The sequence below is a fragment of the Mytilus galloprovincialis genome, chromosome 9 (genome assembly GCF_965363235.1).
Source record: "Mytilus galloprovincialis chromosome 9, xbMytGall1.hap1.1, whole genome shotgun sequence".
Classification (NCBI taxonomy): domain Eukaryota; kingdom Metazoa; phylum Mollusca; class Bivalvia; order Mytilida; family Mytilidae; genus Mytilus; species Mytilus galloprovincialis.
In genome coordinates, this window is record NC_134846.1 from 93,324,369 (window position 1) to 93,339,716 (window position 15,348).

The following is a 15,348-nucleotide window of genomic DNA, read 5'->3' on the forward strand; positions in this document are numbered from 1 at the left end:
GCCCAATTTCTATCAGATGTAAACGACGAGCAAGCTGCGCAGAAGAAAAAACTTAATAAAATGAAAAGTTCAATTGAAAAAACAAAAAACTGCAAAGGTAAACCTTTAGATATCGAGAAACAAAACCTTTAAAAAAACCTGCTGTTTTTTTCATTCGATGAGGAACCAGTTAAAATTAAGACAAATGATAATAACATCGACAAACAGTGGAAAGGAGATCAAAGTGGTAAAAATGAACGTTGTAAGGAACAAATACTTGAATTCTTTGAAAACACTATGAAGTTAGAAGGTGTGACCATAATACATTTGGAAATGGTGTTTTTTTTTTAAATGTCCTGTACCAAGTCAGGTAAATGGCAATTGTTCTATCATAGTTCGTTTCTGTGTGTGTAACATTTTATGTTTCCGTTGTGTCGTTTGTTCTCTCTTATATTTGAGTGTGAATTCACATTATTATACGACGTGTCACGGTACTTTTTTATCCCAAATTCATGTATTTGGTTTTGATGTTATATTTGTTATTCTCATCGGATTATCGGATATTTTGACTTATGCTTAGTCCGTTTCTATGTGTGTAAAATTTTAATGTTGTGTCGTTGTTCTCCTCTTATATTTAATGCGTTTCCCTCAGTTTTAGTTTTTTTATCCCAATTTTGTTTTTTTTTTCCATAGATTTAAGAGTTTGGAACAGCGGTATACTACCGCTGCCTTTATTTTTCGTTTAGGGAAACGAAAACCTGACGCAATAAGACTAAGGCGTCAATAGTTTTGAAATTTAGTCAGCTGTCGGATAGAGCAAAAGTTAAAAATGCATCAGTTTTTTAAGAGACACAAAGTTCGGAATTAGTCCGCAGTATCCCCGTGAAATTGTTGAATGGCGGAAAAAAATTGGTTCCGATAATGCTGAAAGAAAGAAAACAGAAAAACATTGTATATTGTAGGTGATAAACTTAATGAATAAGAATAAGAATAAGAATAAGAATTTTATTAGTATAAAATCCAAACAATAGGATTGTTACTAAAATATACAACAAAAACAAACAAACAGACAGTGGCATATTAATTACAAAACGAAAGTCATTAAACACTACAAACATGTAGCATTGAAAGAAAAACAAAAACATGTGAACGGAGAAATATGGGAAAGTTAGGAGTCAGCGGAGAGTGTAAATAAAATATCTTACACCCAACAAAGGGCTATTAACATATGTGCTTGGAATATTTCAAAAGTCCTAGTGTGTAAGCTACGTCATAAGGAATGTGTTCAAATTGTATCTGAATACGACGTTTTATGTCTAAGTGAATGTTGGGTCAAATGTCCTGATGAGTTTGAATTAGATGGCTATGAAAAGAAACATTTGGCTAGATCAAAATGTGGTGGTGGTGGAGTAGTATTGTTCTATAAAAAATGGCTTTGTCAATTTATTGAAGTAATTAAAAATGTAGTTGATAGTATGATCTGGTTAAAATTTGACAAACGAATTATGCCAAACAATAAAAATTTATATATAGTGACCTACTTTAGAGACGCAACACTAGATTGTTTTTTTTTGTTATTTTTGAATGAATGTGTCACGGTCAAAAGCGATAACTGCCTGTTACAAACGCCAAATGATTGTCAGAAAGGTCAACAAATTCTGTCAAACATGTTTGGGTTGTGTTTTATGCCTTCTGATTTTGCATTTGTTCAACCCATGGTTTTGGCAATTATGCGGTTGGAACTTTAGGGCTTTAAAAGTTTTCCGTCAGTTGAATCTTTTGCAATTCATTTGACGGGAAATATGTATGGCATGAATCTGTACGCAATGACATTCGACAATTTGATAAGCAGTTGACGTTTCGACCGTAAACATGTCTGGCAAATGACGTTACGTAATCAAATTATGTTTACGTTTCAGTGTCACTACACGTTGATCTGTTCATTGATGACCAGAAACAAATCGTGTCTACTTGTATCGTTGTCGGAAGGACAGTAAGACGAGTTTCTGAAGTCATACAGTATGATTGCAGCACGTTTATGTTTTCTTGTTTGCAGTATTCTTAAGGGCTGATTCAGTTTTTTTATTTCTCAGTCTTGGCAATATTGAGATGCAACATTTTTTAACTGGTTTAAGTCAGGTAAAGGATTGAAAGAACTGTTTCACAAAGCAATAAAAAACTGAAACAATCTTTCATATGTCAATGATATGGAGATAGAACTTATTACCTAAAATTGTAAATCATATGAACTTAAAATGTTAAATCTGTACTTGTTAATGTACGCTGACGAAATGGCTTTATTTAGTGAAAATATTGCTGATCTATAAAAGATGATCGATGCTATAAATGTTTATTCAAATAAGTATTATTTGTACATAAATTTGTCAAAAACCAAAATTGTAGTTGTTAGAAACAGAGGGAAAATTAGACCAGAAGAGCAAAGGTATATAAATGGAAAGGCTATAGATATATTTAATGAGTTCATGTATTTGGGAATTTTATTTTATTATACTGGTAACTTTGCAGATACTTAAAAGAAACTATCAGAACAGAGTAAAAAGGCTGTGTTCAGTATATTCAATGAAATACATGATGCTTATCATAATCCTGAAACTTTGTTGTCATTATTTGATACCTATGTAGCCATAAAATTGAGAATGGAAATGGGGAATGTGTCAAAGAGACAACAACCCGAACAAAGAAACAAACAACAGCAGAAGGTCACCAACAGGTCTTCAATGTAGCGAGAAATTCTCGCACCTGGAGGCGTCCTTCAGCTGGCCCCTAAACAAATATATACTAGTTCAGTGATAATGAACGCCAGTATATTGAATTATTCCTCGGAAATAAGGGGATTTCTTATGGCACCAAATATCGATAAAATTCATTTGTATTTTTTAAAACGTATTCTTAAAGTCAAAATGAGTGCCAATGTATATTGAAAGGCAGTATAGAATGGTCAAATATTGGTTAAAAATTTTGAGTACAGAAAATTGTATATTAAAGAATTGCTATGATGAGATGTATGACAGAAGTTTTATTAAAAGAATGATAAACATAACTGGTGTTGTAAAATTAGAGATATTTTGTTTAGATATGGATTTAATTATGTTTGGTTAAACCAAAGTGTAGGTAAAACTTTTTTTCTATCGCAATTAAAAGAAAGAATGCTTGGTGCATTCATTAGTGAAGTAACTGTGTTTTTTGAGAATTCAAATAAATGTCATTTGTATAGATACATGTATAGTACACACACATAGCAATTTTATTTAGATAGACATGTAAATTATATATACAAACTGAACCATACATTTGTAAATATCGTATATCAGCTCATATATTAAGCATAGAAACAGGCAGATATTATAATGTTGATAAAAATAATAGACTTTGCACCAATTGTAATACTAGCTCTATTGAAGATGAATACCATTTTATACTTGAATGTAAAAAATATAGTCAAAGTCTAGAAAAGTTTATAAAAAGTATTATTGGAGAAATCCTTCTACATACAAACTTATCCAGTTCTTACCTGTCAGAAATATTAAAGAATTGAATAACTTGGGTATATTTCTAAAATCTGCAGAAAAACTTAGAATTTAGTTGCAGTAAATAATATATTTTTTCTCACTTTATTTAAATATTATATTATTCTCCGTTCACAAAAAAAAATCCGGGTTACAAACTAAAACCTAAGGAAACACATCAACTATAAGAGGAAAACAAAGAAACAACAGAAACGCTGAAGTGATAAAAAAAAGTGACAATGCAACACACACAGTTACAAACTATAAGATAAAAATTGCAATTTTCCTGACTTGGTACAGGACATTTTTAGAAAACAAATAATGATTTGAACCTGGTTGTGTGGCTAGCCAAACTTTCCACTCTTATGTTTAATATAACACTAAAATGATACCATTACATGACATTATATGTTGTCCAGGTGAAAATTTAAAGCTTCAATCGTATCTTCCCATTAACAGTAAGTGTATCTAGCATACTTTTCTTTTTCGTTACAAACAAACGCTTAAAACAAGTTACAGCAAATAAATTTACAATGAATTTTTTCAAAAATACATTTAATCAAATATAATAACTTTTTTTGGATAATATTGTGAGGAAGTGTAATCTTAAGATAAGAAAGATCATAACTGTCAACAGAATGAAAAGGACCACCAAAATCAAGTATTTTATCCAAAACCTCTAAAGAATTTTTAACACTCAAAATAATTTATACCATTATTTTCATAATCTTTATGACAAAAGTTAAAAATAAAATCTTTGATAGTAATGAGGTAGGTAGTTAGAAGCGCTGACATATAAGTAGAAAAACCCTTACAAAATGAAGAGATGAAACGAAATTTAAATGATAGTTTGTGTAATGTAGTTAACCAGTACATAGTCATGACTTTCAAATGTTCAGAACAGGCTTTAAGCTGTGAAATGGCAGTGATATTCTTGTTTACAATTTGACTCTTTATGGAGTGTACGTCCAGGACATATTGTAATTTATCAATATTTTTTAAACACATGCCCTTCATTCATCGTAAAAAAGAACAGCTCGTAAAGAAGGATGTGGTTTCTTATCGATCTCAGTTGATATTTATTTGTCAGTACAAACAGGACTAGCAACACATTTTTGGCACAACTATATATTAATTTGGAGTAAAGTCCGTAAATATTGGGGCGTATTATGATAAACCACATGCAAATAGCACTGATTCCTTCACATAACTTAAGAAATATACTATTGGTTACTTTAACTTCAACTACCATTAACATGACTGGCCCAAACAAGAACTCAAATTCAATTACAAATACACAAATACCTTAAAAATAGACGTAATCTAGACAGGTTTTACGTACATCTGTTTTACCCAAATCATCTATCCTTTTTATGGCTAAGTAAAACAAGTGATTTCAGACTTCTATACACATGAACTGAGACTGCTCTTCTTATCTTTTTCGAAATCATTTAATTAATAAATAAATGCAACAGTAGTATACCGGTGTTCAAAAGTCATAAATAGCTTTAGAGAAAACTAAACACGGTCACAAAACCGACGGAAACATCAATTATAAGAGGAAAACAGTTGAAAAACAGGAAAACCGAAGTGCAACAAAAACAAACGCCAAAACGAATTAATTGATAACAGCTGCCATATTCCTTACTTGGTAGAATACATTTAAGAAAATAAGTGGTGGGTTGAACCAGGATACCATTAAATAACATTGTTCCAAAACATGAAGTCATGGTTCCTGAAATTCAGTGGTTGTCGTTTGTTGCTGTATTTAACATTTGTTTTTCGTTTATTTTTCTTTTAAATAAATCAAGTCGTTAGTTTCTCGTTTAAATTGTTTTCATATTGTCATTTCGGGGACTTTTATAGCTGACTATGTGGTACGGGTATGGCTCAATGTTGAGGGCCGTACGTTGACCTATAGTTGTAAATAACTATGAGATTTGGTCTCTTGTGGAGAGTTGACTCATTTGCTATCAAACAATTTCTTCTACTTTTTATATAGTTATACTCAGATCGACGTTGTGACGCCATGTATTTCACGATTATATGTAGGCACTGAATAGATATAAGAAGATGTTGTATGAGAGCCAATGACACGACTCTCCATCGAAGTCACAATTTGTAAAAGCAAGTTATAAAGGGATCAAAAAATGATAAATGTAAAACCATTCAAATAGGAAAACCAACAGTTTAATCAACCGGAAAAGTACTGGTATTCGTGGGGTATCAATGTTCGTGGTTTTCGTTGCTGGCTTTCTACACGTATTTAAGTGACCAATGAGATAAAACAACTGTTGTCTAAAAGACAAATTAGATGGGACGATACCCATGTAGGTTTAACCCCATGGATTGTTGATTAATTCTAAAAAATACATCAACTATAGTCTTTGTTTACAATTTCAGACAGGATTTTGCCTATTTAATCCTTAACAGAAACTAAACTGTCAGGCTTTGATCGATGCGAGTCAGATTTCCGGTGGTTTTATTCCGGGTGATAAGTTGTTCATTTGATCGCCTCATTAATATATTACGAAAAGAATATCATATTGTCCTTGTTTCAAAAGAATTAAATTCTACCATTCAAAATATATATTGCGTTTTTTTTTTTATTTAACCGTATTTCTTAAAGTGACATGTTTATGGCCAAATTTACAACTTTGATGATCGTTTATCTTTTGATCTCAGGTAAATTAGTGTCATCACTTCAGATTTCACGTTTGCATCATTTAAAATGTTAATGTTTGGATATCCTTACCTAGACAATTTGAAAGCATAGCATATATCCGAAAGCAATTATTTTAATAAATATTTAATGAATGTTGTCATTCATGAAAGACGAAGAAGTATGTCAAAATAAATTTTGCATTGTACCATTAATCAGCATAAAATATAATATATAAGCACGAAAATTGGAACCTACGAATAAAAGTACTTCTACAGTAAAAAAAAACGAGAAATGAGAACCACCTATAAACCACACAAACAAACGACAACAACTGAACAACAGGGTCATAACTTATGACAGGTTCAGAAAAATGCAGCGGGTTTAAACGTTTTCTGTAATTAGTAAATACTTTAGTTTCTTTGTGTATATCTCTTTCATATTCATTTGATAAAATTTACTGTTTGCAATAGCATGAATTGTTCTATATAATAAGAATGTTCTTATCCCGGGCATAAAAACAATGCCGTATTTTGCGAAACCTTTTCAACTTTTGATCTTCAGTGCTGTACAACTTTGTACTTTTTTCACTTTCGATCTTTTATATCTGGGCGTCACTGGTGAATCTTGTGTGGGCAAGGCGCGTTTTTGGCGTATTGAATTTTAAACCTGATGCTTTTTGTTATCTATTAATCATGTTTTTCTGTGTCTAATATGTTCTCCTATTTATTTGTATTGTAGTCCTGTAATATTATGTTGTCATTTCAATGTTATATTTAACTTTGCCATTAAAGTGCGAGGTTTGGCATGCCTTAAAACCAGGTTCAACCCACCACTTTTATTCCCCTTTAAAAGTGTCCTGTACCAAGTCAGGAAGATGGTCATTGTTATATATTGTTCGTTTCTCTTTGTGTTGCATTTTAACGTTGAGTCGTTTGTGTTTTCTCTTATTTTTGAGATATTGAGATAAGACGTGGCACGGTACTTGTCTATCCCAAATTCATGTATTTGGTTTTCATGTTACATTTGTTATTCTCGTGGTGTTTTGTCTGATGATTGGTCTGTTTCTGTGTGTGTTGCGTTTCGATGTTGTGTCGTTGTTCTCCTCTTATATTTAATGCGTTTCGCTCGGTTTTGGTTTGTTACCCCGATTTTGTTTTTTGTCCATGGATTTATGAGTTTTGAACAGCGGTATACTACTGTTGCCTTTATTTAAAAGGCGCAAGTCCTCACCCTAACCTGAGACAGCAGTATGACATTACAATATAAAAAGACACACTATAAAATATCACTTGAAATGGCTGGACACGATCAAAAGGTATAACATACGTTACAGGTAGTAATGGCACATATTTTCTTATAGTGTCAATTAGACAATTCTTACTTTGAACAAAATGGCGTTTAATAAAATAACGTACTCGGTAAAATTTGAATATAATAATTTTGTTGTTAAGAGTACAGACGTCAACATGTTAACAAGATTGATAAATTTTTTGTTCAAAGTACGAGAACTGGAATGAAAAATTGATCGTCATACATGTATTCAATACTTATCAAAGGAGGTAAATATTCGAACTAGTTAGTCGAGATAAAACAGAAAAAAATAGACATTGAAATAGAGAAATGCATTACGAATTGTGTCAACAGGTCAAATTAACATATTGTAATTGTGCTTTCTCTGTAAAGTTGTATTTAGTTCTTGGAGAATAAAATATTTATATATCATTTTTCTATATAACAAACAATTACGACTTGAGATTACTCGCAGTTACTGAAAACAAGTAAAAAGCCAAACAATATTAACATTAAAACAAGCATGCAGCAGAAACTGAAATCAATTAAACCACATCCCAGAGGTTTAGTGTTTAACGCCATGCACAGTCAAAGAAGACGTGACTTGTGCAATGCCTAAACAAAAGTATCGGAATGCAATAGCTTAGGATTCAACGTGGATAATGAGTATTGATATAACCCCAAAAAAAACTCGAAAAGAATACAAAGTTAGTCGTGTTTTATTTTGTTGAAGACACAATCGATGTGAGTGTCCATGTAAATAATATTCAAAGATCTTATTACGAAATGAATAAGATAACCTTTATTAATAAGTTTGTTTAAAGTTTCGATGAGTTTCCACGGATCACATAGTGATTTATGCGATTTTATTACAATATAACCGTAAAATTTAGGATTTGAAATACCGTTTTTAATCAGTTTTCTACAGGCAAAGCCAAATTTACTAATCAAATCTTTGTATCTACGAACGAATTTAGCAAATTTTTTAAGTAATGTATGGTAACGAATTCCTGACTTACCAGTGATGCATTAATTAAGTTCGTTTAAATATATGACATCAATACACACACGGGCATACCGAATGCGTTGGGATATATAAACACCGTATGATGGAGTCAAACATCGCCGTCTAAAAAAGGAAAATAAATCATAGGGAATGAAAATTTCGTCTCTTTTGACTTTAAATTTTAGTATGGAGTTTCCCTTTAGAGATTGAAATGTCAAAATCTAGAAAAGGACAACTACTGCTGTTCATGTAAAACTTACTTAAAGTAAGTTCCTTTGGGTAATTTTCGGTAGTATATTTAGAGAACTCTGAATTATTAAACGAAAATAAAATCACCAAGATAACGGTAGGTATTGTTGAATGTGTCAAGCAAATGTAACAATGTCGTGTCTTTACTGAGTTTGGCCATAAACTGTGATGCAATAAACGAAATCTGCTATTTAAGGGGTGCAATTAGTGCCCATATGAATACATACTACCTGTATGTCGATACACTTCATTGCCGAAAAGTACATATAAATAAAGGCAACAGTAGTATACCGCTGTTTGGAAAGCATAAATCGATTGAGACAAACACAAATCCGGGTTACAAACTAAAACTGAGGAACAAACTCTAAGATAAAAATTCAATATCCTGACTTGGTACAGGACTTATTTAGAAAACAAATGGTGGGTTGAACCTGGTTTTTCTGGGTAGCCAAACTTTCCACTCTTATGTTAAATATAACACTAAAATGATACCATTTCATGACATTATATGTTGGACAGGTGAAAATTTAAAGCTCCAATCATATCTTCCCATTTACAGTAAGTGTATCTAGCATACAAACAAAGGCTTAAAACGAGTTACAGAAAATAGATTTACAATGAAATTTTTAAAAAAAATATTTAATCAAATATAATAACTTTTTCTGGATAATATTGTCAGGAAGTGTAACATAAAGATTTGAAAAATCATAAATGTCAACATAATTAAAAGGACCACCAAAATTAAGTATTTTCTCCAAAACCTCTAAAGAATTTTTAACACTCAAATTAATTTATACCATTATTTTCATAATCTTTATTACAAAAGTTAGAAATAAGATCTTTGATAGTAATGAGGTAGGTAGTTAGAAGCATTGACATATAAGTAGAAAACCCCTTACAAAATACATAGATAAAGCGAAATTTAAATGATAGTTTGTGTAATGTAGTTAACCAGTACATAGTCAGGACTTTCAAATGTTCAGAACAGGCTGTATAAGCTGTGAAATGGCAGTGATGTTCTTGTTTACAATTTGACTCTATATGGAGTGTATGTAGATAGATATAGGAAGATTTGGTGTGAGTGCCAATGAGACAACTCTCCATCCAAATAACAATTTAAAAAGATACCTGAATGTAGAAGAATTGATAAATTCGTTTTGGATAAACCCTCGTGTAGTATATGCATCACACTTTCCCTATGTTATTGGCTGCTTTGTTTGCCAATACGACACAAACCGCTTTGCATGTTGTTTTTTATATTTTAGAAATGGGTATATTATGAACTCATTTATTAATTTCAGAATTATTTTCAAAATGTGATATACGAATATCAACAGTAATGATAATTTTATTCAAATAAGTACTAGAAAGATTTTTTATCAGATTTTTCACATTTACAACAATTTGTACAGTTACATTTTTTAAATGACCAGACGACACTGTTTCTAATCTATAATAGACAGAAGACGATATTTGTGTCCTTTTTTAAGTAAATGTTTACCTCGCGGTCTTATACAATGATAAGATCACCTGTAATGACATTACCGTAGGAAACATATATAAAACTAAATGTGTCTCAGTCACATGAGGAGGAGCATTATTTTCTGTTTTGACGTCTGATATTACTGACGTATAATTGAAATTCAAACTTCTGCTGAAATACCATACAAATACAAAATAATAGGTGGTTCTGTATTGTCAAAATATGGAGATATTTGGCGATGGATAGTAGAGTCATTGAATATACTAGATAAATTGATAAAATCATTACCTCTTTTTATATATTTCAATTTAAGAAAATGTATTTGATTTTCATAATAATCGATAGTAAGACACAACCTGTAATGACAAAAGGCTGCAATAATACGGGTGTATTCTTACAAAGGGCTGTAATAATACGGGTGTATTCTTACAAAGGGATGTAATAATACGGGTATATTCATACAAAGGGCTGTAATAATACAGGTGTATTCATACACAGGGCTGTAATAATACGGTTGAATTCATAAAAAATGCTGTAATAATACGGGTGTATTCATACAAAGGGCTGTAATAATACGGGTGTATTCTTACAAAGGGATGTAATAATACGGGTATATTCATAAAAAGGGCTGTAATAATACGGGTGTATTCATACAAAGGGCTGTAATAATACGGGTATATTCATAAAAAGGGCTGTAATAATATGGGTGTATTCATACAAAGGGCTGTAATAATACGGGTGTATTCATACAAAGGGCTGTAATAATACGGATTTATTGATACAAAGGGCTGTGACAATACGGGTGTATTCATACCAAGGGCTGTAATACGGGTGTATTCATACAAAGGGCTGTAATACGGGTGTATTCATACAAAGGGCTGTAATAATACAGGTGTATTCATACAAAGGGCTGTGATAATACGGGTGTATTCATACAAAGGGCTGTAATAATACGGGTGAATTTATACGAAGGGCTGTAATAATACGGGTTTATTCATACAAAGGGCTGAATAATGAAATTGTATTACACTCCAGAAAAAGATCATATAGTCTCTTTTTGGTTTATGACCAAATTTGCATAATAATTGATGTCTATATAAAAAAAGGAGATGTGGTATGATTGCCAATGAGACAACTCTTCACAAGAAATCATATGACACAAAATTAACAACTATAGGTTACCGTACGGTCTTCAACAACGAGTAAAGTCGAAACCGCATAATCAGCTATAAACACCCCACAATGACAATGCAACAGTATGAAGAATTCTTATAAAATCTATACTGAACAGCCTTACAAAATGACACTAGTAAAACAAGACAGACATATAACAAACATTGGTCCGAGAAAACAGTTATATCGTAGTGAATTTATCAAAGACAGAAAACAAAAAAAATATTTTTACAAAACTTCGCACCTGCTCTATTCGAAAAATATTTTCACAGTGTAGTGTATTAATTTTGGGATACATTATATCAAAATTATAGAAAAGTATATAAACTGTCACTCAAATGAAGAACAATTTTATGTTATATAAACTGACAGCTTCAGATCTAGACATACTAATTTTTGACCTTTTCATACTGGACCAGATCACCAATATTTTCAATTATAGATAACAGATCAGCATGTGTATAATGTATACAAAATTAAATACGTAGATACAAGTTTTTTTTACGTTTACCATGATACCTATTATTTATTAGCCGTTTATCGACAACATTCATGATATACGTTTAATTCATGTTCTCCTGTCCCAATATTTTGTCATTGAGACAAAGACGATAAGCTGTTTGAAGTTTGTTCATCCAAAATAGTTTGCGCATTTCATGGGATTTTTCAAAATTGTTTGTGTGATTGTCCTGGTTGTTTCTGAACGGTTTCAATAGGTGGGAATTTTATAAATTATTATATTGTGATTATGCTTATCTAAATGTTGATATATCAATAAAGGCAACAGAAGTATACAGCTGTTCAAAAATTTTCAAGTTGTGAGGTCTTCGAGAGCATTAAGGTGCTCTTGATTTCTTTTGTTATATTCTCGTTCTGTTTCCCCCGCGTTTTGAATACCACACTAAGACTGGAATGAAAATATCAAATAAAACATTTTTTTTTAGTAAAGTCAGAGGAAACGGGGAACAAAAAAGTTCTTCGGTTAACTGCTGACCTACCAATATTTTGAGAAGTTAATCTGGAACAGGTCAATCATTTTCTGGCATTGCATGGGATAATTTGTGGATATCCACGTGCATTTCTGTGTAACAATCGGGCTACAGAGGCATTGCCTCCTTTCACACAAATGTACACAGTGCTAAATGTAGTAGGATAGTTTTTATAGGCTGTTATAGATTTTTTATTAGTAATTCATTTTTTAGCACGTGGATATTCTAGATGTAGGATAATTTTTCAATTTCTGTCAATTGCGTAATAATGATTACATAAATAGGGGTATATGGAAAACAAAAAACAGACCAGAGGTGTACCAAGTCAGGAAAATGGCCATTGTTATATTATATATAGTTCGTTTCTGTGTGTGTTTCATTTTAATGTTGTGTTTCTGTTGTGTCGTAGTTCTCCTCTTATATTTGATGCGTTCCCCTCAGTTTTAGTTTGTAACCCGGATTTGTTTTTTTCTCAATCGATTTATGAATTTCGAACAACGGTATACTATTGTTGCCTTTATTTGAAACATTGAATAAGGATCACAATTACGCAATAAGAAATAATACGTACAAATGTAAAGCAGTAAAAGTAAAATCACAAAAATACTGAATTTAGAGGAAAATCAATTCGGAAAGTCCATAATCACATGGCAAAATCAAATAGCAAAACGTATCAAAAACGAATGGACAAGAACTGTCATATTCCTGACTTGGTACAGGCATTTTCAAATGTAGAAAATGGTGGATTAAACCTGGTTCTATAGCGCTTACCCTCTCACTTTAATGACAGTCTCATCAAATTCCGTTATATTTACATTGATGCGTTAAAAAACAGACACAATAAATAAAATTGTCAAAATATAGGTACATCAGTCATCATCGTATAACAATTTTAAAAGGAACAATTACAATTTAACAGAACAGAAAAACATCTACTATCTACGAACACATTCATTGATTTGAGTATCTGATGACAGAAAATTTTATACGTCACATAAATTTGTCACATAAAATAGTTATCAAAGGTACCTGGATTATAATTTTGTACGCCAGACGCGCGTTTCGTCTACATAAGACTCATCAGTGACGCTCAAATCAAAATATTTTTAAAACCAAACAAGTACAAAGTTGTAGAGCATTGAGGATCTAAAATTCCAAAAATTTGTGCCAAATACGGCTAAGGTTATCTATGCCAGGGATAAGAAAATCCTTAGAAAATCCTTAAAAGAGCTCTTACAAAAACTGTTATAAAATGCCCGACTAAAAGTAATACAAAACAGACATACAATGTATAACAAACACAGGGCAATAGCAGCAGGGGGCAATAGCAAAAACAGCAAGCGTGAATGAGTATCTATACTTCCCCACACCATACTATTCAATTAACAAGATAAAACAAACATGTGAAAGTTCTTTCACAGTCACACAATCAATAATTATAAAATTTTAGGGCAAACACAAAAGTATAGGGACACATACTACCTCTAATATTTACTAGAATTATAATTTACAAATGTAATATTTATTTATTTTCTAAATACCTGCAATTTTCATTATAAATTTTGAATTATCTGCTGTCTCTGTCCCTGGTGTGCAACATGTGTCTAAAGTACAGAGTCTAGTTGATGTTTCATAGCTTGATGAACAACACTTTGATCACTAGCTAGAACATACACTGGCACATGCTGCTGTGGATGGCATCACATTCACCGATATTGTTGAGGTATTTGAAGTTATTTTTTTATTTGCCTGCATGGTAAACATTTGTCCATTAGTGTATACCATTGAGAAAGATGTAGATATAGATATGTGTAAGATATATCCTATGTAAAATAAAGACATGTCGTCCTTTTTTCGAACTTATTTTATTTGTTCGAATGCTTTTTGAATATTCAATAAATAGTTTTTAGTTTGTAGACGGATTTTTTTCTCTCATAATTGTTTTCTGTTTATAAAACTTTGAATTTTTCGAAAACTAAGGATTTTCTTACCCCAGGAGTAGATTACCTTAGCCGTATTTGGCAAAACTTTTTTGGAATTTTGGGTCCTCAATGCTCTTCAACTTTGTATTTGTTTGGCTTTTTAACTATTTTGATCTGAGCGTCACTGATGAGTCTTATGTAGACGAAACGCGCGTCTGGCGTATAAAATTATAATCCTGGTACTTTTGATAACTATTTACCCTAACTGGATTTGATTCCATTTATAAACAACATATATCACTTTAAAAATGTAAGTATAAATCCAAAAACACAAGAGTATCCACCAATCACTTTGACATGTAAGAAATGAATAATGCCTGGCTCTTTCTGATTTTTATCAGCAAATGAAAAGGCATAAAACATGTAGTCACCTGTCAGTAACTATTTCATAATTTATTTATTCGCCATTCAATTTTACGATGCCTTTAAAGGATGTTTGCTTTTCTGATTCAAAATAGCAAGCTTTTTAAAAGTCCGTTTAACATTGATTTTTTATTAATAATTGAACAGAAAAAAGCCGAACGAGTGAAGGGTCCGTGACAGTGTTTTCGCGATATAATGAAATTGAGAATGGAAGTGGGGAATGTCCCAAAGAGACAACAACCCGCTCATAGCACAGAAAACAGCGGAAGGTCACCGATAGGTCTTCACTAAGCCATTGAAAAATTGATGGGAAACAAATGTACTCTAGATTTTTTATTTTAGACAGTATTTATTATTGAAAAATTACAAGATAAATATTACAATGTTACATAAAGTTCAAATATGGGATTCGGAAACATGTTTGGAAAATCTAATATAAATCCGTCTCCCTATAAATCTCTAGATTTTTCATTTATTTAACAGTGACACCCTTTTCCTTTTAAAATCTATGCTCTGCGGTCGGGTTGTTGTCTCTTTGGCACATTAGTTCGTGGATTGTCATGAATTTTAGTGTTTGGAAGAAAAAAAGTCGAACAAATAAATTCAAGCCGCCAGAAATGATGTTTTGAAAATGATTAACTG